The sequence below is a fragment of the Manis javanica genome, chromosome 4 (genome assembly GCF_040802235.1).
Source record: "Manis javanica isolate MJ-LG chromosome 4, MJ_LKY, whole genome shotgun sequence".
Classification (NCBI taxonomy): domain Eukaryota; kingdom Metazoa; phylum Chordata; class Mammalia; order Pholidota; family Manidae; genus Manis; species Manis javanica.
The window spans coordinates 89,366,147-89,391,956 of NC_133159.1; the positions used below are offsets into that span (position 1 = coordinate 89,366,147).

General features: G+C 36.2%; 1 pseudogene; it reads left to right on the plus strand.

Moving 5' to 3' along the window:
- The first annotated feature begins 8,672 nt into the window (after positions 1-8,672).
- Positions 8,673-9,379, plus strand: LOC108386728 (ubiquitin-conjugating enzyme E2 N-like; annotated as a pseudogene).
- The last annotated feature ends 16,431 nt before the right edge of the window (positions 9,380-25,810 follow it).

Genomic DNA, 25,810 nt, shown 5'->3' on the forward strand with positions numbered 1-25,810 from the left:
GGTGAGGTTGTAGGTGATAGGCATCTCTGTATGGTAGCAGTGGTATAAGAGTGAAGATTTCAAAAACATAAAAAAAAATGCAGGACATTTGTCATGGTCTATTCTTGGGAGACATAGGACATGGCTTCCATGATGCTGTGATGGTCGGGGCAGCCACAAAAGCCCACACAATTCCAAGAAGAAATGTCACCAAGATTCTTAGAAGGTCTGTTGTTTAACAGAGAGACTCTGTGAGTCATTCCCTCGTGATTTTTAGAGGGCCATTTGTCTGAAAGCCTTATGAGTCACTGCTGCATAGCTTTCTGAGGCCCTAAAAAAGGATCTCAGGTTCCCATCTAGTATCTGACCTTTGCACTAAGGCCCTTTCTTAAAATAAGAATCATTTGTCAAGATTGTATAAAAATGAGAAACAATTGTATTTTTTAATCCAGTAAATCATGGCTCCTTTAACAGTTTCCCCTTAGCTAAAAACTATCCTCTTACATTTTGTCAGAAGTGAGAAAAAAATAAAGGTATAATTTTCAGTATTTTTACTGGAAATGTGCTTAGTTAGAGCATCACAATTATTAAACTCATTTCCTATTTTCCACTTTCCTACAGCTGACAGTCACCAAGCTTTTGGCCATACTACAACACAGATTTCTTTCCCTTCAATTTTCAATATCACTGTCCTTATTTTCCTTTAAGTCTTCACCAAGAGGCTCCCACTGCAAGGCCTAAGGGTTCACTAAGTCCTTTCAAGTCCCTTCCAGCTTCTGCCTGCCATTCAGTCCCAAAGCCAATGCCACATTGCACCCTGGTTTCTGGTGCTAAAATCGATTACAGTTAGTATTCCTGCATAATAAGCAACCCCAAACTTTATTATTACACAAATTACATAGGGCAGAAATTTGGAAGGAGCTGGATGAGTGGCTTTTGTTTGAGTATCTCATGCAGTTGTAGTTAGACAGTGGCTGTAGCTAAATCGGAGAGGGTGTGTGCTGGTCAGGAGTTTCTACCTCTTCACATAGAAGGTAGCTTGGCCTTTGTCTCAGTGTGGCCACTCTAGGACTATAGCAGAAGGGCTTCCATGAGCAAAGTGAGCACCACCTATTTTCCTATTTTCTTACTTTGCCTTGGGGATAGAGCAACATCACATCCATCTCATTCCATTGGCTACAAGCAAAATCCACCCATATTTGAGGGAAGGAAATAGATCCCACCTGTGAAGGAGATGTCAAGTTACTAGGATAGAGTTTGGCCAACTTTATGCAAAAGGCAAAAAAGTGAATATTTTAGGCTTTGTAAGTCAACAACAATCTCTTTAACATATTTTCCATTATTTTATAATTGTTTAAAAATGTTAAAAATATTTTTAGCTCACAGGTAGTAAAAAAATAAAAAGTAAACAAATAAGACAGTATAAATCTAGACTGATGTGTTTCCTAGTGTGTAGTTTGCCAAACTCTGTTCTAGAAGAACATGCGGGATGAATGATATTGTTTCTGCAACCAACTTTGAAAATATGATATGCCACAAAGATAAGTATGAAAGGGACCCTCAGGCATATGACAAGATGACCACTGAGGCTAGGTAACAGAATGTAGAATATAGAGTAGAAAATTATAGACTCAGTGCAAAGCATAATAGGCCATGAAAAATTGACCATTTATGACTTTTGTATTTTATTCTACACACTCATTGTCAATTCTTATGCCAACATTTATTAATTGGCTCTAAATTCTGTAGGGTGTGTAAGACATTGGGAATGTATATGGGTAAAACTAAGACACAGATCCTATAATTGAAGAGTTTACATTCTGTTAGTGGGACATATACATAGACATATGTCAGGTAGGACAGCATGATAGGAAACATTTATGCAAAGTGCTTTCAAAGATTAATCAGCATATAGAAGGAAAATTAGTTTTGTCTTTAGGAATGGCTTCAAAGAAAAATGCTGTTTGTACTGGTCTTTGAAGGATGAACTTAAGTTATTAAGCATAGAAAGATATAAAAGAAAGAGAAAAATACATAATAAAAGAGTCATGAAAATGCTATATTCAGTGAATTTTGAGTAGCTTGGGATTGTAGGCATTGAGGATAAATGGTACGGGAGTAGTAAAAATGTATATAGACAGAACCAGTTTATGAAGGGTCCTCCATAACATGCTAAACAGTCTGAGGATTTGAACAGGTGTTTTTGGATTGTTTATCCTGAATTCTTAGGATTCATTCGAGCTGGCCCAGAATGTAGAGAATAAGATTCAGTGAGCAAAGCACGGAGCCATTCATTCTCTACCACTCCTGCCCCTGCTTGGACCAGAGAAATTCCTTTCTATATATGAACTTCATTGAAGGGAAAATGATAAAGAGCCATTGCTCAAATAATGATAAAATGAATCGATACTCACTACTATATGCAACAGGGCTCCATCAACTCTTTTAAAGAAGGGGACTGATACGCTGAACTGTGTGTTTGAAAGTGCTGTTCTAGTTATCTTGGGGAGAGTGTGCAGTCTGGAGGAAATAGATATGTAAAGCAAGAACACCAGAGGCTGGCGACTTGAAGAAGCCTCAATTAAAGGCAACAGTAGTGTAGATTTTAATAAATGCATTTAGGAAACATTTTTCAGGTAATGCAGAAAGAAACTGGATATGAGTTGAAGTGGAAAAGTGGACCCAAATGATGATTCATAGGATAATTGCAAAATTCACTCTGATGCAAACAGAATAAGAAAACCAGGTTTGGAATCTGAGAACAATAATAAGATTCATTATGAACATATTAGGTTTAAGGTATTTCAGAACAACAACACTCAGTAAACAACTGAAAATACATATTGGAACATGAAGTAGAAATTAGAAAATCTTCAACAGAAACCAACGAAAGACAGGAACACATGACATCCCAATGGAATATATGCAACAAAAAAGAAAAATGAATAAAGACTGAACCCCAGGAAGTTATTCATTTAAGAGGTAAAAAAAGACATTCAAAGAATAATAGAGAAATACAGACAAATAATTGGAAAGAGCAATAAAAGATCTAAATTAAAAGACAGCCTGAGAAAGAAGTAGTAAACAGAAGCAAATTCATCAGAGATGAAATAATATAAAATGATAATCAAAAGAAGTCATTAGACTTTGGGGTGAGAAAGTTATTAGGGAGGTTTGCAAAAGGTTTCAGTAGATACATGGGGAAGAGAAGTTGGACTTTGTAGGCAATACAGTTTGATTCTTCCTATCATTCATACTACTTATTGGATCAATTTACACTGATTAATAATTACAGGTGAAAAAATTACTTCTGTTAGGAACCCTCAAAGAAGTAAATGAAATCAATAGCACAGAAAAATTATTAAATTTTAAAATTTACAGTTATATTAAAAATAAATTCCTGAAAAATTTCAAATTTAAAAATATTTTCATAAAAGTAATTCCAGAATGAAAAATTGAAAGAACATACTATATATCTGGGAAAATGTACATGGAACAGTAAACAAAGAATTCTGATAAAACTCATAGATTAAAATAAAAGGAAATTATCCTTTGGGCTCTAGGAAAAGATTCTCCCAAGATGAGAAAAGCTCTCTCTAATCTGTGATTTCATACCATCTGGAGTTTTATCATACAAACTTTACTGAGACAAAATCGTCTACATATGCTAATCAAGAGACTAAAATGAATTAACACTTAAAATAATGAGGACAATTCCATTCAACAAGCACATTGATGTTAAACATGAAATTATACAAAATGCATGAATAGCATCATAGATGACATTGACAATCATATTATAAGACAATGACATTATAAGACTGCATTTTGCAAAGGAATCACTTTGGTAGTGGTGGGTGAATGGATGAGAGGCAGAAAGTCTTGTTTGAGTGAAGAATGATGAGAGCTTCGCCCAGGGGCAATAAAATGAGAAATGGAAAGTAAAAAAACAAGTCCTTCTAGCTTATCTTATTAGAAGGAAAATAGTAAGTAAGCCAAATAGGACAACTGATTCTGGTTTGACCAAATAAAGAAATGATTATTCACAAATAATGTGATCATTTGTACTAGTGTGCCAAGTTTACAAACATTGTCCCAGCATAGGTATTACTTAATTTCACTCTCAAGTGCATCTGGTTTGAGTCATTAGATTATTTACAGAGAATAACTTTACAGAAATTAGCATGAGGGAGAAATATAATAAATTATTATTGTTGAAGATATACTGGATTTGAAGTGTTGGTGCTACATCCGATTGTAAATGATTTTATTAAACTGCTAAATATTTCAGAATACTGAAATTAATTTGCCTATGTTGATTAGATGAATTGTTTAACATCGTGAATTAGGGATTTGGTTTCAAAGTGGAATTGTTTGTTTTGCTTTGTTCCTTCCCCTTTGACTGCATTTTTAATCCTAACCAACTATCTCAGAAAATGTACAGGTAGGCAGAAGGGATCATGGGTTAAAGTATGCATCTATTAGCACAAACATATTATAATTTTGGGAAAACATCTCACCTCACAAACTAAAGTCCTAATGGTGGTGATCAATAGCTGCTTTTTTTCATATGAAATAAAGACTATATGTAGTGAACATGTATTTTCTAAAAACCTTAGATATTTGATTTGATAAAATTGTTTTTTTGTGATGCTTCTTAACACAAAATGCAGAAAATGAACTATAGATAGTAAGATATTACAATTTCTGGACTTTTAATAATTTATATGAACAAAGGAACAAAATGTATTTTCCTGAAAGTATAAGTAGTTACCATAAGATTTCAGGGTAGTATAGGAAATATTCTTATCTTTATTATCTTATTTAATAACACCTGCATAAATGAAACTAATTTTCTTACTTTGATTTACCCTTCTCTTCCCAACCTGAACATCCTCCTGAGAATATAAATTGTAGCACATCAAATTTATAATTATATATCCTTTTCCCTGGATTGAATTTAAAATATTAGCTTTGTCATATTTCTTCTGGATAATGTATATACATTTCTTGGGGGTAAAATAACAAATTAACTAGAATGTCTTGAAAAGACATTTCTCCTTCAAATCTATCACTTGTCTTCAGGATGTATTCTTAGATTTCAACAGCTATTTACTTCATAGTTTTATAAATACTTCTGCAGTTTTACAACACAGTATTTATATTTACCACACATATGCACACACTCACAAATTGTTATAGATTCACAAATCAATTAAAAATTTTAAAAATGCAAGTACTTAGCATTCTTCCTAATTTTCTCCATGTCCCAAATCACACTCTCTTAAAAATCTGTTTGAGCACTCCACTGAAAAAAATAATGGATACCCTAAAAAATAATGTTAGGTTTTCATCTGAGCTCCCAAATCATTGAAAATTAAATAGTGAACAGATATGGAATAAACTGAGGGTTAGTGACAAATTATAAAAATAGTAATTTAAGTATTTTTCATTTTATGAGGAATGACAGCAAGTTTCCTCATGTGATTGAGAATGAATATCTTTGATATGGGAACATCACATTAAGCTTCAAGTAACCATGGAGATGGCAAAGATTTTAGTCAAAGGGTACTAACATTTCCAGTTTTAAGATGAATAATTTAATATAGTTTAAGATACACGTGGTGATATATAGTTAATTATCTTGTGTACTTCAAAGTTGCTAAGAGAGTGTCTTAAATACTCTCACTACAAAACTGAAAACAAAAACAAAAGCAAAAAACAAAATCCTCATGTGGTACATGAGGTTAACTAATCTTACTGTGGTAGTCATTTCACAATATACATGCTATCAACGTATCCCATTGTACACTTTAAACTTACTGATGTTATGTGTTAATTATATCTCAATAAAACTGGGAGCAAAAAGAGGTAACTGAACACTCATTCAGTTGTAAATAATGTGCATAAGTTTATTTGAAAAAAAGAATTCATGGAGAGGGAAATAGTTTTTTATTCTTTAAATGGAGTAGAATTTATAAACTGAATCCACTGTGATTTTGATAACAAAAAGTAAGTGATAGGTAAGTTGTATCAAGTTGAAAAGGTATTTTAGACAAAGAAGAATGAGGAGAAAGAAGGCATAAGAAAGTGGAGTGAGTTGATTTAGAAAAGGGAGGTAGAGAAAGCATCATGAGAAAAAACATAACAGTAAGGACAGGAGGAAATCGAAGAACCAATAGGACAGATGTGGATCTGGGGAAGAGTAGAAGAAACGGAAAGGGTTGCTAAAGTGCGATTCCACATACTGAAGTAGTGGAAGAACCTGCTTCTCTGAAGTGAAGAGAAATACTGTTCACATTTTTAATGTGGGCATTATTGTAGTTAAGATGGTAAGATAAGAATTTCTAACTGTAGCCAACATTGAGTGTTCCAGAGGGTCTGATGGTTGAAAACTATACTTTCATTAGAAACTAAAAGACTTCTTGTTATATAAAAGGCACAAATATAGAACATGCAGGTGTTCCTCCCCCTCCCTCTCTTTTCTGTGACGGTCACGATAAGTGTGAGGTTTTCACCACGGAGTCTGGACATGGTCTCACAGCACCCCTCAGCACAGAGCTTCAGATGGCCACTGCCAACCGAAGCCAGCTAGGACCAAAAATCTATGTCCCTTTTCTATGTTGAATCCATAAGCTTGTACTCATCAAAGACACATAATATAATCAAATAATATGGCTAGAAAAGAATCACATAACATTGGGTGTGACTCCTGCTCACAATGGTTGAATCTTTGGATTAGAATCTAACTCAGTTTTGGTCAACAAAGGGGCTGAAAATAGGAACACTAGGAGAGCTTTTAAAAAGAAGAAGAAGAAAAAGGATCCATGGACACACAATGGGGAAATAACAGTCTCTTCAACAGGTGGTGCTGGCAAACTGGACAGCTACATGTAAGAGAATGAAACTGGATCACTGTCTAACCCCATACACAAAAGTAAATTCAAAATGGATCAAAGACCTGAATGTAAGTCATGAAACCATAAAACTCTTAGAAAAAAACATAGGCAAAAATCTCATGGACATAAACATGAGTGACTTCTTCATGAACATATCTCCCCGGGCAAGGGAAACAAAAGCAAAAATGAACAAGTGTGACTGTATCAAGCTAAAAAGCTTCTGTACAGCAAAGGACACCATCAAAAGAACAAAAAGGAACCCTACAGTATGGGAGAATATTTTCGTAAATGACAGATCCGATAAAGGCTTGACACCCAAAATATATAAAGAGCTCACACACCTCAACAAACAAAAAGCAAATAATCCAATTAAAAAATGGGCAGAGGAGCTGAATAGACAGTTCTCCAAAGAAGAAATCCAGATGGCCAACAGACACATAAAAAGATGCTCCACATCGCTAGTTATCAGAGAAATGCAAATTAAAACCACAGTGAGATATCCCCTCACACCAATAAGGATCGTCATCATCGAAAAGACAAACAACAACAAATGTTGGCAAGGATGTGGAGAAAGGGGAACCCTCCTACACTGCTGGTGGGAATGTCAATTAGTTCAACCATTGTGGAAAGCAGTATGGAGGTTCCTCAAAATGCTCAAAATAAAAATACCATTTGACCCAGGAATTCCACTTCTAGGAATTTACCCTAAGAATGCAGCACTCCAGTTTGAAAAAGACAGATGCACCCCTATGCTTATCGCTGCAATATTTACAATAGCCAAGATATGGAAGCAGCCTAAGTGTCCATCAGTAGATGAATGGATAAAGAAGATGTGGTACATATACATAATGGAATATTACTCAGTCATAAGAAAAAAACAGATCCTACCATTTGCAACAACATGGATAGAGCTGGACGGTATTATGCTCAGTGAAATAAGCCAAGTGGAGAAAGACAAGTACCAAATGATTTCACTCATCTGTGGAGTATAAGAACAATGTAAAACTGAAGGAACAAAACAGCAGCAGAATCACAGAACCCAAGAATGGACTAATAGTTACCAAAGGGAAAGGTAAATGACAGATCCGATAAAGGCTTGACAACCAAAATATATAAAGAGCTCACACACCTCAACAAACAAAAAGCAAATAATCCAATTAAAAAATGGGCAGAGGAGCTGAATAGACAGTTCTCTAAAGAAGAAATCCAGATGGCCAACAGGCACATGAAAAGATGCTCCACATCGCTAGTTATCAGAGAAATGCAAATTAAAAGCACAATGAGGATGGGTGGGAAGGGAGGGATAAAGGCAGGGAAAAAGAAAGAGGGCATTACGATTAGCATGTATAGTGCATGGGGGACACGGGGAGGGCTGTGCAACACAAAGAAGACAAGTAGTGATTTTACAGCATCTTACTACACAGATGGACAGTGACTGTGAAGGGGTAGGTAGGGGGGACTTGGTGAAGCGGGGAGCCTAGTAAACAATGTTTTTCATGTAATTGTAGATTAATGATACCAAAATAAAAAAAATAAGAATGAATTACAATAAATTAAAAAAAAATGAGCTGCAGGGGAGCGAGCCACCCAGTCCCACCAACGCATGGAAGGCTCGGCCACCACCACAGGAGCTCCGTGCCGCTCCACCTGGCCTCCCCCAACTTCCTGCCCGCCAGCGGCGCGTCACTTTCGCCGCCCACGGGCCGGGGCTGGGTCAGGAAGCGCGAGGGAGGCGGCAGGTACGAGGGACGCCCGCCCGCGCTCGAGCAGGGACTACATTTCCCGAGAGGCCTCGGCGGCGCCGGCGTGCAACAGCTCTCGGAAGTGGAGCCCGGGTCTTACACTCGTTCATGAAGCGAGCGGAGCCTGAGACTAGACCAGAGGCTGAACTGGTGTCTAACGACATGGCCCGGCTGCCCTGCAGGATCATCAAGGAAATCCAGTGTTTCCTGGCAGAACCAATTCCGGGTGTTAAAGCAGAACCAGATGAGAGCAACGCCCCCGTTATTTTCATGTGGCCATGGCTGGCCCTCAGGATTCCCCCTTTGAAGGAGGGACTTTTAAACTTTAACTGTTCCTTCCAGAAGAATACCCGATGGCAGCCCCGAAAGTACGTTTCATGACCAAAATTTATCATCCTAATGTAGACAAGTTGGGAAGAACATGTTTAGATACTTTGACAGATAAATGGTCCCCAGCACTGCAGATCCGCACAGTTCTGCTGTGGATCCAGAAATTGTTAAGTGCTCCCAATCCAGATGATCCATCAGCAAATGTTGTAGCGGAGCACTGGAAGACCAACGAAGCCCAAGCCAAAGAAACAGCTAGAGTGTGGACTAGGCTATATGCCATGAATAATACTTAAATGGATCTGATTATCAAGTGTGCATCACTTCTCCTGTTCTGCCAAGACTTCTTACTCTTTGTTTGCATTTAATGGACCACAGTCTAGAAATATTACAGAAGAAGAGCCCAGTCATACTCAGTCTTTTGGTGATTAAATGCACATTAGCAAATCTGTCTTGTCCTGATTCACTGTTTTAAAGCTTGGAGTATCATCTGAATTGTGAAAAGTTTAAAAGCAGTGGCCTCTCTCTGCTTTTATTCATTTCCCCCATCATGGTTTAAGCATAAAGCACTGTGAATGAAAGTAGTTGTGAAGGTTAGATGTAGGGGTGTGGGTGTTTTTCTTTATTTTTGGGGGGGTGGGTAGTTCTAATTGTAATGGGCTCCTGTCCTTCCCTTTTATGGTGATCTAATTGCATTGGTTAAAAGCAGCTAACCAGTTTTTTAGAATATGTTCTCTAGCCAAGTCTAACTTTATTTAGATGCTGTAGATGGACAAGCTTGATTGTTTGAACCAAAATGGAAACATTAAACAACACAGCCCTCACTAATAACATTGTGACTTTACTGTCAAGTGTAGAATCCTCCCTTCAAGAAAAAACCTTGTGACCATTTTGTATGGCTTGGCTGGAAACTCCTGTAAATCTTATGTTTTAGTAAAATATCTTTTGTTAGAAAAAAAAAGAAGAAATGCTTGGTCCAGCATTTGGGCATTTTGATATTCTTTTCCTATTTTCTCAAGTCACTTCCTAAAATAAATGTTCCTGAAATGAAATTTAAATCGTGTGCCTCCAAAATCCATGTACTGAAGCCTTACTATTTCAGAATGTGAGTGTACTTGGAGATAGAGTCTTTAAAGGGGAAACTTAAAATGAGGCCATCAGGATGGGTCTTCCAGTAAGACTGGTGTTCTTATAACGAGAGGAGATCAAATAGATAATGCAGGCTAAGGGATGACAATATGAGCACGTAGGAAGAGGACAGAACTCTTAGGTCTCAGAAGCAATCAAACCTACTGACACATTGATCTTAGAATTCTAGCCTCCAAAATTGTGGCACTTTTTTTTTAATGGCAGCCTTATAAATTGATACAATGATAAATATTTCCTCGTTCAACACATCACTTTAAAATGCAGAAACAGTAACTGACAGATCACCATCTTTTTAAATAGATCTATAAGTTCTGCCTTAAAAAAAATAAATTCTGCCTTTTCTTCCCCTATAACTCATTTTTGAAGGTAAAAGTGTCATGAAATTAAGACAAGCAGTTATCAAAAGCTTTGTTTTTAGCTGAATGACATGTCTAGCAGATATTTTCATTGCTTGAGTCTCCTATCAATACTGTATTTTGTGTCTTTGATTATTGTATATTGTGAGCTAGCAAAGCATGATCTCTTCTCTCCATCTCATCACATAGTACATTTCTACAAATATGGCATATTTCTACCAAAATAAAATTCCTACTTACTTCCACTTTCACTTTATCCACTTGTGTTCTATTGTACTTTAATTATCTTGCTCATGATTTTCACTGAGTATACTTTTTATACAATACTGGAACTACCTGATGCTAATGAATACCTTTCTATGAATTAGTTGTTACTGTTTTCTGCTTTTGATTACCTCTGAAACTGGCCAAACATCTATGATACTATTCTTGCATTTTGTATAATTTCATGTTTCAAGTCCACGGTCTGTGCATTGGTATATAGACACCTGGTGATATAACTGATGCTCCTGATTCTCTAGTTATACTTTTAAAAGAATTAATAGGAATCTTGTTCACCATTAGGTTTTATTATTTTACAGCCTCTTCCTCCCATTCCCATGTCATTAGGGAAATTCCATACAGTACAGTCTTCATGCATATATTTGGATATATCTCTTCCCTTAGTCAAATCTACAAGTATTCAGATAAAAAGCATTTCTCCCTAATATTTTTTTATATAACTTTGGGAAGTGAATGTCTTTACCACTAATGTGCAGATATGAAAATGTGGTGAACATAATTGGCTTATGTCAAAGAATGGAATTTCTCTTAAAAATTAGGATTAATATCATTTAAGAATCCGGAAGAAAAATAAGTCAACAAGATAAATCCAACGCTTTTGGTCATAAAGATTTGTTTTTAATTATTAAACTCAGTATTTTAGTGACACACAAACAAGAACACCAGCATCCTTTGGTTTCTTTTCAATTATGAAAGTTAAGCCAGTACACAGTAAGACACAGATGTGTGCATATTTATATATTCATATACATATGAATGATAATTTCTAAATTCTACATCTTATAAAAACAATTGTAAATCATTGATAGTAATGTGTTTTGGCTTTCAAACCTTTTATCATGCTTGTTTACCTGCTGAATATGTGATTAGCTTTCAAAACTCAGATCAAGTTATCAAAGCATCTTCTGACTCTAGGAGTAGGGATGACCTTGTTTTTCTGTGTAAAGCTTTGTACTTTTGCACATTTGATATCCTGTTACTTATATTTATCTGTATGAGGGCATTTCTTTACTAGAGCACAAAAGTTCCTTGAGTATAAAAACTTGCTCATCTTTATATCTTTAGTAGTTAGCATTATGTTTGGCAGATAAGTACCCAGTAAAGGTGTATTGAATTAAAGAATAAATGTATATGAAGCAAAGTCTCTAGATGTAAGAGCCATACGAATGTGGTTTCACAGGGTTCAGACCACCTCAAAAATTGTTTTTCAATCAAAAAGTGAAGTATTTCAATGCCTCTTAACTGTAAAAGATAGAACTGGACTATTGGAAATAATACTAATGAGTATAGTACATATGGACCATATCTCATCTTTGTGTTTCAAGGCCTACAATTGTAGCAATAAGTGCAAGTGATAAAAGATGTTAATTTTTTCATTTATTACTGAGAAAATAAAAACACTTGCACTTTGACTGAAATAATATGGAGTCTTAATATATTTTTAAATTGCTCAAAGAGTGTTAAATAGTGAGTACAGAGTATGTATCCCATTGATTTTTTAAAATCAAATCTCTGATTATATAATTAGTTTGATTATCTCTTACTTTTGGTGCCATCAATCCACACAGTGGAAGAAAAAGAATGCACCTATTTGGATACTAATTGTCTTTCCTGAAATAGCTAGACTTCTTTGCCAGCATTCAGAGAGACAGTGATGTCACAACTAAGTGGATGTAAGGGCAGCTTAACTGAAATGTCTTCTATAGTTCTGATCACTGGTGGTATTCTGGATGGTTGATGAGTGTCTGTCCTTGCTTGGTGCTTGTTAGTGTTCCTTCTGCTTTGCTACACAATACCAGAGGATAACTTTTCAAGATGGAAGAAAAATCTTCAGTCAAGGATATGGAAAATGAAGTTAGGAAGAAAGGAGAAAACTTTGTAATACTACTTCAGTCTGTTTGCATTTTATCATCATTTACATACTTCACTTTCTATATGTTTCCAGCTAGCAATTTCCTGGGTCGGGATTCTTTGGCACTTTAAACTGAGACTTGTGGAGTGATGAAATTTTGCTTCCTGAAATTTAAATGCAGAATCTGGCATGCTCATTTGCATGCTAGGAAATTTGTGGTTATGCTCAATAGCCATGTTTCTCTTCCATGATACTCAAAACATCTTTAATTATGAGAAAAGAAAATTATACTTAAACAAATCAAATTGCACACTTTACCACAAATAAGTTGCATTTTGGGTTATTTTTTACTACTATTTTCTAACATTTATATTGTGCTTTAGTGAACTTTGTTTCCTCAGTGCCTCTCATTGACCATGATCATTCTTCAGTCTTTGCATGTGGTTCTCTCACAATCTCTCACTTCCTTTCTCTTTTCTATTCAAGTTCTCCATATTTTTGAAGATTAAACACCAGTTTTCTTCTTCCCAAAAGCCTTCCAGAAACATTTCATTCCTACTTGTATTATTATAGGATGTATTATTAGCTTAGAGAAACATTAAACATTTGTAATTTGTACTATATTTCGATTGTTTAGTTTCTAAAATATTCATTTTGAAATAATTTAGACTTTAAAAAGTCACAAAAGTAGCCATAGGATTCTTATATGCCTCACACTCAGTTCCCAAATGTTAAAGTCTTATGGAACCACAGCATGATTATCCAAACCAGGAAATTAATGCTGATACAATACTGTTAAATAATATACAGGTCTTATTGAAATATCATCAATTATCTCACTATCCAGTCCAAGATTACAAAACTGCACTTTGTTGTCATGTTTATTTAACCTCCTGCAATCTGTGACTCTTTCTTAAATTGAAGTAAATTGAATTTCTATCTGTGATGTGAGAATGAAAACAAAAAAATGTTCCTAAAAAGATGTACTATTATCATTATTTTTAGAGTATTAATTTCCTTCCATGCATTAGTATCTGAAAAAAATGAAATTTTGCTTAATTGTTTTCCTCCAATAGCTTCTAAAAGAAAGATGATATCCAAGGTAATTAAATAATTTCAAGGACGTAAGTTTGGCTGCTAGATGACAATAGCACCCTCTTCTATTTGGAGGACTTCTTTCAAATCTTGCCCAGGTTTCCAGTTTAAAGAATACCACCAATAGCACCTTAACCAAAGACTTTACAATATTCCAATACCACTTGGAGATGACATTTTGTACTAGAAGAATCAACATTGTACAAAGCACATTGTCTTATAATTACTGGTTACGTGTATGTCTCCCCTACTACACTGTGAAGGACTTAAGGAATCTGGTCTTATTTATTTTTAAATTCATGGTTTCCAATACTACAGCCAATATCTAGTTGATGATGAGTACATGTTTAATATATATATATATGTATGAAGATTATATATAGAAAATCTCCACTATATCTTTAAAAACAACTTTCAAACAAAAAGAGCTTTATACTTGCTGAAGGCTTTATATATAGTCTATACTATTTAATGCTTTGATTTTCAATGAATTGATAATTATCTTTAAATCTGTTCTTTACAGTCTAGTTTGGAGTCCTCTATTGGTCAATGCACTGTAAACAATACTTAATAATTGTCTAGTCCAAATTGAAGGTTCTTTTATTTGCTGCATACAATCTCCTTGGTCATCTTTCATCGAAGGGTAACAATATAATCCAGGTTTAGAGAGTTAAATGTAAATAGATATATGCTGTGGGCTTTCTGGACAGAATGAAGTTACCCAATACTCAAAGCATTTCCATGGAAGTGAGACACATTACTTTTGCTCATTTTCCTTGATGTAACCTAGACACTAGTACATTTATACTAAAATTCATCATTTCACTTTTTGTGTTGTGCCTTCTGTGAGTTTTAACAAATGTATAATGACTAGTACTCATGATTACTTCATCACACAGAATAGTTTCATGCCCTAAAAATCCCCTGTGCTCTACCTATTCATCCCTTTCTAACTCTTGCTCCAAAATGCTGGCAACCACTGACCTTTTCACTGTCTTCATCATTTCATCTTTTTTAGAATGTCATATAGTTGGACTTATATATTATATAAACTTCTTGGATTGACTTCTTTTACTTAGCAATATGAATTTAAGTTTCTTCTATGTGTTTTCATGACTCATTTTTAGTGCTGAATAACACTACATTGTTTGTATGTAGCACAGTTTATTTATCCATTCATCTACTGAAGGACATCTTTGCTTCCAAGTTTTTGCAATTATGATTAAAGTTGCTGTAAACATCATATGCGTGTTTTTGTGTGGACACAGGATTTGAATGGTTTAGATAAATACCAGAGTTTCACTGCTGGATCGTATAGTACAAGCAAATTTAGTTTTGTAAGAAACTGCCACACTGTCTTGCAAGTGGCTATATCACTTTGCATTCCCACCAGCAATGAATGAGAGTCCCTGTTGTTCTATATTAGGTCAAGTGGGACCCAAGCCCTTCCCCCACCCTAGCTCACTGGTGGGAGGAAGAGAAATGGAGAAGGGAGGGAGGGGAGGCCTGGGAATGCTGAACACCTAGCTCTGGAGATCTGCTCTGGGAACACAAACTACATTTCATGGTGCTCTCATGATTAGAGGGGTTGGAAAGCTAAGACAGGCAGTATACCTGGAGAGACTGATATTCCAGCCTCTTGAAGAAAGCAGGGATCCATACCTGGCTGCTCTGGGACAAAAGAAAGGTGGGCAGTCTGAGAGACTTCTTAACAGTGAAAGGGCTGCTTAAGGGGTGAGGATTTCACAGAGCTTACTGCTCAGGAGAAAGGACAGGTAGACAAAATTTTCCAGGTGTACTCTGCCAAGCAGGTTGGGAACTTTCACAATCTTCAGGCACTCTAGCCCTCTGGCAGGCTACACAGCTCGAAGGCCCCCCTCTGTGATACACAGCCTGCTGTGCCTTCCTCCTGGCCAGCCCCACCTGGCTCTCAAAGAGGCAAACCCTACCCTGGTGCTAGACCAGCCAGAGGAAAGCCTGCAGCAGCTATAAACGCAAAGCATAGAGGCTTATACCTGTGTGCTCGGCCCACTGGTTCTGGGAATGGAGACAGGAATAGCAGCCAGGAAGCAGGAAAAAGCTCTTTCTTCTCCCCAGGCACGAACAATGCTTCCCTGCAACCCCTGACATGGCTCCAAGGGCTGAGCAGTTAGAGAGAGTAGAGCTTCTGGGCACTAGAGGGTGCCACATACAAATATGAAATGGCAAAGGAACCTGGTTCAAAGCAAAATTATGAATACACCAGAGAAAGATTCAGATGAAATCGACCACATGAATCTTCCTGAAAGAGATTGCAAAATAAAAATCATTAACATGCTCATAGAGGTGCAGAAAAATATTCAAGAACTCAGGAATGAATTCTGGTCAGAGATTCAATCATTATGGAACACAGTATCAGAAATGAAACATACTATGAAGGTTTCAAAATCAGATATGGTGGAGGAGACAATAAATGAAATAAAAATTAGAGAAGAGGAATACAAAGAAGCTGAATCACAGAGAGAGAGAAGAAAAGATCTCTAAGAATGAAAGGATGTTAAGAGAACTGTGTGACCAATCCAAACGGAACAATATTCACATTACAGGGGTACCAGAAGAAGAAGAAGAGAGAGAAAAATGGATAGAAAGTGTCTATGATGAAGTAATTGCTGAAAACATCCCCAATCTGGGGAAGGAGATAGTCTCTCAGGCATGGAGGTGCACAGATCTCCCAACACAAGGGACCCAAGGAAGACAACACCAAGACATATAGTAATTAAAATGGCAAAGATCAAGGATAAGGAGAGACTATTGAAAGCAGCCAGAGAGAGAAGTAAGATTACATACAAAGGAAAGCCCATCAGGTTATCATCAGATTTCTCAGCAGAAACCTTACAGTCCAGAAGGGAGTGGCATAATGTATTTAATGCAATGAGGCAGAAAGGCCTCAAACCAAGGATACTTTATCCAGCAAGATTATTATTTAAATTTGAAGGAGGGATTAAACAATTTCCAGAGAAGCAAAAGCTGAGAGTATTTACCTCCCACAAATGGTCTCTACAGTGTATTTTGGAGGGACTGCTAAAGATGCAAGTGTTCCTAAGGTTTAATAGCTGTCACCAGAGGTAATAAAACCACAGTAAAGAAAGTAGAAGATTAAATCACTAAGCAAATGCAAAATTAAATTGACTATCCCCAAAGTCAATCAAGGGATAGACAAAGAGTACAGAATATGACACTTCACATATAAAGAGTGGAGGAGGAAGATAAAGAAGGGAGAGAAAAAAGAATCTTAGGATTGTGTTTGTAATAGCATAATAAGTCAGTTAAGTTAGGCAGATAGTAAGGAAGTTACCCTTGAGCCTTTGGTAACCATGAATCTAAAGCCTGTAATGGAAATAACTACATACCTATTGATAATCACCCTAAATGTAAATGGTCTGTATGCACCAATCATAAGACACAGAATCACTGAATGGATAGAAAAAACAAGACCCATCTATATGTTGCTTAAAAGAGACTCACTTTAAACACAAAGCCATAGACAGACTAAAAGTGAAAGTATGGAAAAAGATATTTCATGCACCTAACAAGGGAAAAAAAGCAGGAGTTGCAGTACTTGTATCAGACAAAATAGATTTCAAAACAAAGAAAATCACAAGAAACAAAGAAGGACATTACATAATGATAAAGGGGTCAATCCAACAAGAAGACATAAACATTATAAATATCTATGCACCCAACACAGGTACACCTACATATGTGAGATGAATACTAACAGAATTAAAAGGGGAAATGCAATGCAATGCATTCATTCTAGGAGATTTCAACACTCCACTCTCCCCAAAGGACAGATCAACTAGACAGAAAATAAGTAAGGAGACAGAGGCACAGAACAACACATTAAAGCAGATGGACCTAACAGATATCTGCAGAGCTCTACACCCAAAAGTAGCAGCATAGACATTTTTCTCAAGTGCACACAGAACATTTTCAAGAATAGATCATATAATAGGCCACAAAAGGAGCCTTGGTAAATTCAAAAAAATTGAAATTGTACCAGTCAGTTTCTCAGACACACAAAGGTATGAAACTAGAAATAAATTACACAAAGAAAATGAAAAATCCCACAAACACATGGAGGCTTCACGACATCCTCCTAAATCCAATGGATCAATGACCAAATAAAAACAGAGATCAAGCAATATATGGAGACAAATGACAACAATAATTCAACACCGCAAAAATCTGTGGGATGCAGTGAAGGCTGTGCTAAGAGGAAAGCATATTGCAATACAGGCCTTTGTCAGGAAAGAAGAACAATCCCATGTAAACAGTCTAAACTCACAATTAACAAACCTAGAAAAAGAAGAATAAATGAGGCTCAAAGTCAGTAGAAGGAGGGACATAATAAAGATTAGAGCAGAAATAAATAAAATCAAGAACAATAAAACAATAGAAAGAAACAATGAAAGGAAGAGCAGGTTCTTTAAAAAAATAAACAGAACAGATAAAACCCTTGCCAGACTTATCAAGGAAAAAAGAGAGTCTACATATATTAGCAGAATCAGAAATGAGAAAGGAAAAATCACTAAGGACACCACAGAAAAACAAGGAATTATTAGAGAATACCATGAAAAATGATATGCTAACAAACTGGATAACCTAGAAGAAATGGACAACTTTCTAGAAAAATACAACCTTCCAAGGCTGACCCAGAAAGAAACAGAAAATCTGAACAGACCAATTATCAGCAATGAAATTGAATCAGTAATCGAAAAACTACCTAAGAACAAAACCACTGGACCAGATGACTTCATTGCTGAATTTTATCGAACATTTAGTGAAGACCTAATACTCATCCTCCTTAAAGTTTTCCAAAAAAGTAGAAGAAGAAGGAATAGTCCCAAACTCATTCTATGAGGCCAACATCACTCTAATACCAAAACCAGGCAAAGACACCACAAAAAGAGAAAACTACAGACCAATATCCCTGATGAACATAGATGCAAAAATACTCATCAAGATATTAACAAAATGAATTTAAAAATACATCAAAAAGATCATTATGATCAAGTAAGATTTATTCCAGGAATCCAAGGATGGTACAACATTGAAAAATTCATCAACATCACCCACCATATCAACAAAAAAAAGGACAAAGAGCACATGATCATCTCCATAGATGCTGAAAAAGCATGTGACAAAATTCAACATCCATTCTTGATAAAAACTCTCAACAAAATGGGGATAGAGGGCAAGTACCTCAACATAATAAAGGCCATATGTGACAACTCACAGGCAACATTATACTTAACAGAGAAAAGATTAAAGGTTTTCCTTTAAGATTGGGAAAGACAAGGATGTCCATTCTCCCCACTTTTATTCAACATAGTTCTGGAGGTCCTAGTCATGGCAATCAGACAACACAAAGAAATAAAAGGCATCCAGATTGGCAAGGAAGAAGTTAAACTGTCCCTGTTTGCAGATGTCATGATATTGTACATAAAAATCCCTAAAGGATCCACTCCAAAAGTACTAGATCCAATATCTGAGTTCAGCAAAGTTGTGAGATACAAAATTAATACGCAGAAATCTGTGGCATTCCTATACACTAACAATGAACTAGCAGAAAGAGGAATCAGGAAAACAATTCCATTCACAGTTGCATAAAAAAGAGTAAAATACCTAGGAATAAACCTAACCCAGTCATATAACCCAGGAAGTCAAAGATCTATACTCTGAAAACTACAAGACACTCATGAGAGAAATTAAAGAAGATACCAATAAATGAAACATATCCTGTGCTCATGGATAGGAAGAATTAAAATAATCAAAATGGCCATTCTGCCTAAAGCAATTTACAGATACAATGCAATCCCTATCAAAATACCAACAGCAGTCTTCAATGAACTCAAACAAATTGCTCTAAAATTCATATGGAAGCACAAAAGACCATGAATAGCCAAAGAAATCCTGAGAAGGAAAAATAGAGCAGGGGGGATTACGCTCCCCAACCTCAAGCTCTACTAAAAAGCCATAGTAATCAACACAATTTGGTTCTGGCACAAGAACAGAACCATTGACCAATGGAACAGACTAGAGAGCCCAGATAGAAACCCAACCATATATGGTCAATTAATATATGATAAAAGAGCCATGGATATACAATAGAGAAATGACATCCTCTTCAACAACTGGTGTTGGGAAAACTGGACAGCTACATGCAAGAGAATGGAACTGTATTATTGTTTTACCCCACATACAAAAGTAAACTTGAAAAGGATCAAAGACCTGAATGTAAGTCATGAAACCATAAAACTCTTAGAAGAAAACATAGGCAAAAATCTCCCAAATATAAACATGAGCAACTTCTTCCTGAACACATGTCCTCAAGCAAGGGAAACAAAAGCAAAAATGAACACATTGGACTACATCAAACTTAAAGGTTTCTGTACAGCAAAGGACACCATCAACAGAACAAAAAGGCATCCTACAGTATGGGAGAATATATTTGTCAATGACATATCTGATAAAGGGTTAACATCCAAAATATATAAAGAACTCATATGCCTCAATACCCAAAAAGCAAATAACCTGATTGAAAAATGGGTGGAGGATATGAAGAGACAATTCTCTAAAGAAGAAATTCAGATGGCCAACAGACACATGAAAAGATGCTCCACATCACTAATAATCAGGGAAATGCAAATTAAAACCACAATGAGATATCTCCTCTTACCAGAAAGGATAGCCAGCATTGCAAAGACTAAGAATAACAAACGCTGGCGAGGATGCAGAGAAAGGGGAACCCTCTTACACTTCTGGTGGGAATGTAAGCTAGTTCAATCATTGTGGAAAGTAATATGGAGGTTCCTCAAAAAACTAAAAATAGAAATACCATTTTACCCAGGCATGCCACTCTTTGGAATTTACCCAAAGAATACAAGTTCTCAGATTCAAAAAGACATATGCACCCCTATGTTTATTGCAGCACTATTTATAATAGCCAAGATATGGAAGCAACGTAAGTTTCCATCAGTAGATGAATGGATAAAGAAGAAGTGGTGTTGGTCCCTCCCTGTCTCTGACCCGCAGATAAGGGAGGAAACGCGATGAGATATTGAAGATCTAAAAAGACCTGCCAGGGGACTCAAGGCTTAACCATGCAAAAGTGGTGCAGAGAAGGCACCTCTAATATTTATTGATCAAATTACCAACAATAAAATTCTGTATAGGGGACTCAATACACAATCATTAATTAACCCCAAGCCTAACTCTCAACCATCTCCAATCTACTGAAGCATAACAAACAAGTTCTTACATGGTGAACAAGTTTTTACATGGTGAACAATGCAAGAGCAGTCATATCACAGAAACTGTTTCTGTTTTGATCAGGCATCATGAACTATTGTTTGGTAAACTATAAACAATCAAGTCAGATATGATTATTCATTTGATTTTTATACTTGATTTATATGTGAATCCCACAAAGTGGTACATGTACACAGTGGAGTACTATTCAGCCTCAAGAAAGAAACAAATCCTACCATTTGCAACAAAGTGGATGGGGCTGGAGGATATTATGCTCTGAAATAAACCAGGTGGAGAAAGACAAGTGCCAAATGATTTCCCTCATTTGTGGAGTATAACAACTAAGCAAAACTGAAGGAACAAAACAGCAGCAGACTCACAGACTCCAAGAAGGGACTAGCAATTACCAAAGGGGAGGGGTGGGGGAAGGCGGATCAGGAGGAAGGGAGATGGGGATTGAGGTATGTTATGTTTAGTATACATGGTGTGAGAAATGGCTGCAAGCTATGGACTACATCTTTCACCTGTGACTCCATGTGGGTCTCATGTCTAGGTCGCATCAAGAAATGTGAGCCTAAGTATTGTGTGTCACTTCCGTGGAAAGGCTTTGAATATTGGGTAACTTCTCCATTCTCATTTTTTTTTCTGGCTTTAACCACAACTGCTGACAAGTTTCTAGGAGATGGTACAGCATCAAGATGGAAACAGCCTGAGCCATCCACTAACCAAAACTTACTTGAAAGTTGAATTGATAAAGAACTTGTATATTTTAAGCCACTGGAGTTTTGAGTGATTTATTAAAGCAGCCACAGTTACCATAACTGATGCATGGATTTGCTGGAATTTTAGATCATCAGGCTTGGAAACCTGGCAGCAATTATGGAAAAGTTAAAGTAAAAACCGCAGCCAAATCTCACTACCAAATCAGTTGAATGATGACGTTTCTGCTTTCACAGCTGACCACGGGAAACTGTAACTCTAATTGCTGCTGGCCAAGGATGATGGTACTCACTGCTGGCTCTGCCACTCTGGCACACCTGGAGGCTTGCTTGGATTTGCTGCGGTCTCTGCATCTACCACTAGAATTTGTTTTCCACTACCCCTGAGTTATTGTACAGCTAACGTCTGACTCAAAGACCTAGGTGAACTTGAATCACTTGGATGACTTTATGTCATGTAAGTGTCCAGGCTGCAATGATGGATACTGAAAGGTGCTGAAAAAATGAGTGTGTGCCCTTTTTGGCCTTGTAGTGGGAATTAATCACCTAGACTTCTATGCTTATCTGATCGTTAGAAAGTTATTCAGATATACACTAAACTACCATTAAACACGCAATTTTTAGAAGCGTATTAGTTACCCATTACAGTACAACAAATTAATCTCTATGGTGAATGACTAAAACAATAAATATTTAGTACATCACAGTTTCTGTGAATTAAGAATTCATGAACAACTTAACTGAGTGGTTATATCTCAGGGTCTCTTCATAAGAGACCTAACAGGGATTTCAAGAATTTGCTGGCTTGAGAGGTGCTGGAAGTTCTGTTTATAAGCTCACTCACATGGCTGTTGACAGAAAGCATCAATTTCCTGTGATGTGGGCCTCTTTATAGGACTACTCTGTGACCTCATGACAACAGACTGTGATTCAAGAAAGCAAGAGAGTCAAATGCTACTATTTGCCTTATGACTTAGCCTTGAAGTCCTGTGCCATCACTTCTGTAATGTTGTATCGGTCAGACAGACCAACCATCATACAACATAAGAGAGGATTATGCAATGATATGAATATCAGGAAGTTGGGTCATTGGGGCCCTTTTGAAGCATTACCGCCACAGGAAGAGTGGAATTTTTATCACTATCCATCTCAATTTCCACTATGTAATTTTAGTCATGGAAACTGGGTATTTCGAAGAACAGGAGGTTATTTTATTGACCCAGATACTCTTGAATATGCTCTGTGTTTAAATCCTTAATTGATAGCTCTACCAGTTTTGGGAATTTCAGTCTAATTTGGGGAAAGATAGCTTGTTTTCCGCTTTTAAAAAATTACTGCCAACAACATTGTTGGTAATTTCTATACCTTCCTATTCCCAAAGTAGTATCAAGCGAATGAGTTGGTAAGAACAAAGAGGTGAGAAGAGAAATTGATGCTATTAGGTTATCTGGTTGACAGTTTAAGCATATTATTTAGATACCAATGGCCAAGGGTGTTGAAATATAGAACTACACTGAGTATCCAGAAGAAATGATGGACATTCAGGACCAGATGATTATCTATGTGTCCTTACCTGAGCAAAGTTTGTATATTATAATATTGCCAGCAGGTGAAACAGTATATGGTTTGAGCAGAGTAGACAAAGAGAAGTGTTTGCAGATATGAGTCATGAAAGTGAAGGGGAGACCAGATCATGTAAGGTGTTATAGGCAACTATAAAGACATTGGATTTTACTTTGAGATGGGAAGTTTCTAGAGGGAATTCTAATAAATGAAAAACATTTGAAAAACACTTTAGGGGATAAGGGATGGGTGCAGAGACATAGCATAAGAGGATAATGGAATAACAGAGGGAAAAATAATATCTGCTTAGACTATAACAATATCTTGGAGAGGAAGTATCGGAAACTGGATACATTTTCATGGTACAGATAACATCATTTGCTTCCAAATTGGATATGAGATATAAGAGACAGAAATAAGGCACAGTAATATGAAGATGTTTGGCTGGAGTTCTTGGAGGTAAAGAGTTTTATGAAAATCTGTCTCATAAATAGTGGTGAGAACTGAGAGATTGTTTTAGAATCTGTTATATTACCTACTATTGATTAGGTAATTTGACATACCAAACCTGGGCATTCTGAGGTTTAGAGGTTTGGAAAAGGATGAAGAATCAGAAAGGAGAGTGGAAAGAGTGAAGAGTAATATAGGAGAACTCAGACAGGGAGGTATATCAAAAACCAATTGTAGAAAGCAAGTGAAGAGAATGGAATCATCAAATTATATAAATGGATTCTATATATGGTAAGAACTGTAGAGTAAGTACTGAGTTTAGTTGCTATTAATTGTAGTCAATAATGACCTTGACAAGTTTTGTTTTGAGATTAATAGAAATGCAATTCTACTGCAGATCACAGAGAATGGGGAAAAATGAGTAAGTAGCAAGGAATATGATGTAAAAGAGAGTAAAGAAAGGAATGATGTCTGTAGACTGATGTAGGGTGTGTATGTATGTGTGTGTGTGTGTGTGTGTGTGTGTATATATATATATATATATATATATATATATATATATATACATATTTTTCCCCCCCAAGAGGGAACCTAAAGGCATGTAAGAATGATGTCTTATACCTAATTGGTTTGTGGAGTTGAGATTCTTTGTTTACTACTTATTTCAACCTTCCTTGGTTTTTATAGCAAGATTATTTGCTCATAGCTAAATTTTCATTCCAAGCAGCTGAGAAGTAAGATAAATATGTATTTTTGAAAATCATAAGAAATCTGCAGTTCTACTCTTAGAAAACTCAGAAATGTATCTGTTTAAAATTTTTCATTTTAAATAACAAGTTTTAAAGGTTTCAAAGTTTTATTCATGTATTTGTCAAACAAAATGTTCTTTATGGAACCAATAATTAGAGGGTTAAAAAAAATCCCATTGGCTTCTGCAACAGTTTCTCAATATGTGAGCCACTGGACCTGGGGTATTTTGGTAAGTCCAAAATCTATCAAGCATTCCATTGTCTGCAGATGAGTAAATGAAGGCATTAAATCTTTAATGTATGACGTAAGTAAGGATATAAAGGTATCCTCCAAACTAAATATTGGGAACCACAATTCAGGGCCATCAAATATTCACATTTTACTCATTTCTGCGTGCCTGATTAATTTATAATTTCATCTGACCATTCTTTTTTTTTTTTCTCAATGCACAATCATTAATCCATCTCAAGCCTAATTCTCATCAGTATCCAATCTTCTGAAGCATAACAAACAAGTTTTTACATGGAAAACAAATTCTTACATAGTGAATAAGTTACATGGTGAACAGTACAAGGGCAGTCATCACAGAAACTTTCGGTTTGATCACGCATTATGAACTATAAACAATCAGGTCAAATATGAATATTTGTTTGATTTTTTTTTTTAGAGGGCATCTCTCATATTTATTGATCAAATGGTTGTTAACAACAATAAAATTCAGTATAGGGGGGTCAATGCTCAATGCACAATCATTAATCCATCTCAAGCCTAATTCTCATCAGTCTCCAATCTTCTGAAGCATAACGAACAAGTTCTTACATGGTGAACGAATTCTTACATAGTGAATAAGTTCTTACATGGTGAACAGTACAAGGGCATTCATCACAGAAAATTTCGGTTTTGATCACGCATTATGAACTATAAACAATCAGGTCAGATATGAATATTCGTTTGATTTTTATACTTGATTTATATGTGGATCCCACATTTCTCCCTTTATTATTATTATTTTTTTTATTTTTAATAAAATGCTGAAGTGGTAGGTAGATGCAAGATAAAGGTAGAAAACATAGTTTAGTTTTGTAAGAGAGCAATTGTAGATGATCAGGTGTGTGTCTGTAGACTATGTGTTAATCCAAGCTAGACAAGGGCAACAAAACATCCACGGATGCAGAAGCTTTCTCTCAAAACAGGGGGGGGGTTGAGGTTCTAAGCTTCACCACTGTTGTTATCCAATTTCTCACCTGATGGCCCCCCTGCGACTGTGCCTGTCTTAGGTTGTTCCTCCCTTGAGGAATCTTACCCGTCTCTGGCTAACCAGTCATCTTCTGGGGCCATACAGGGAGATGTAAAG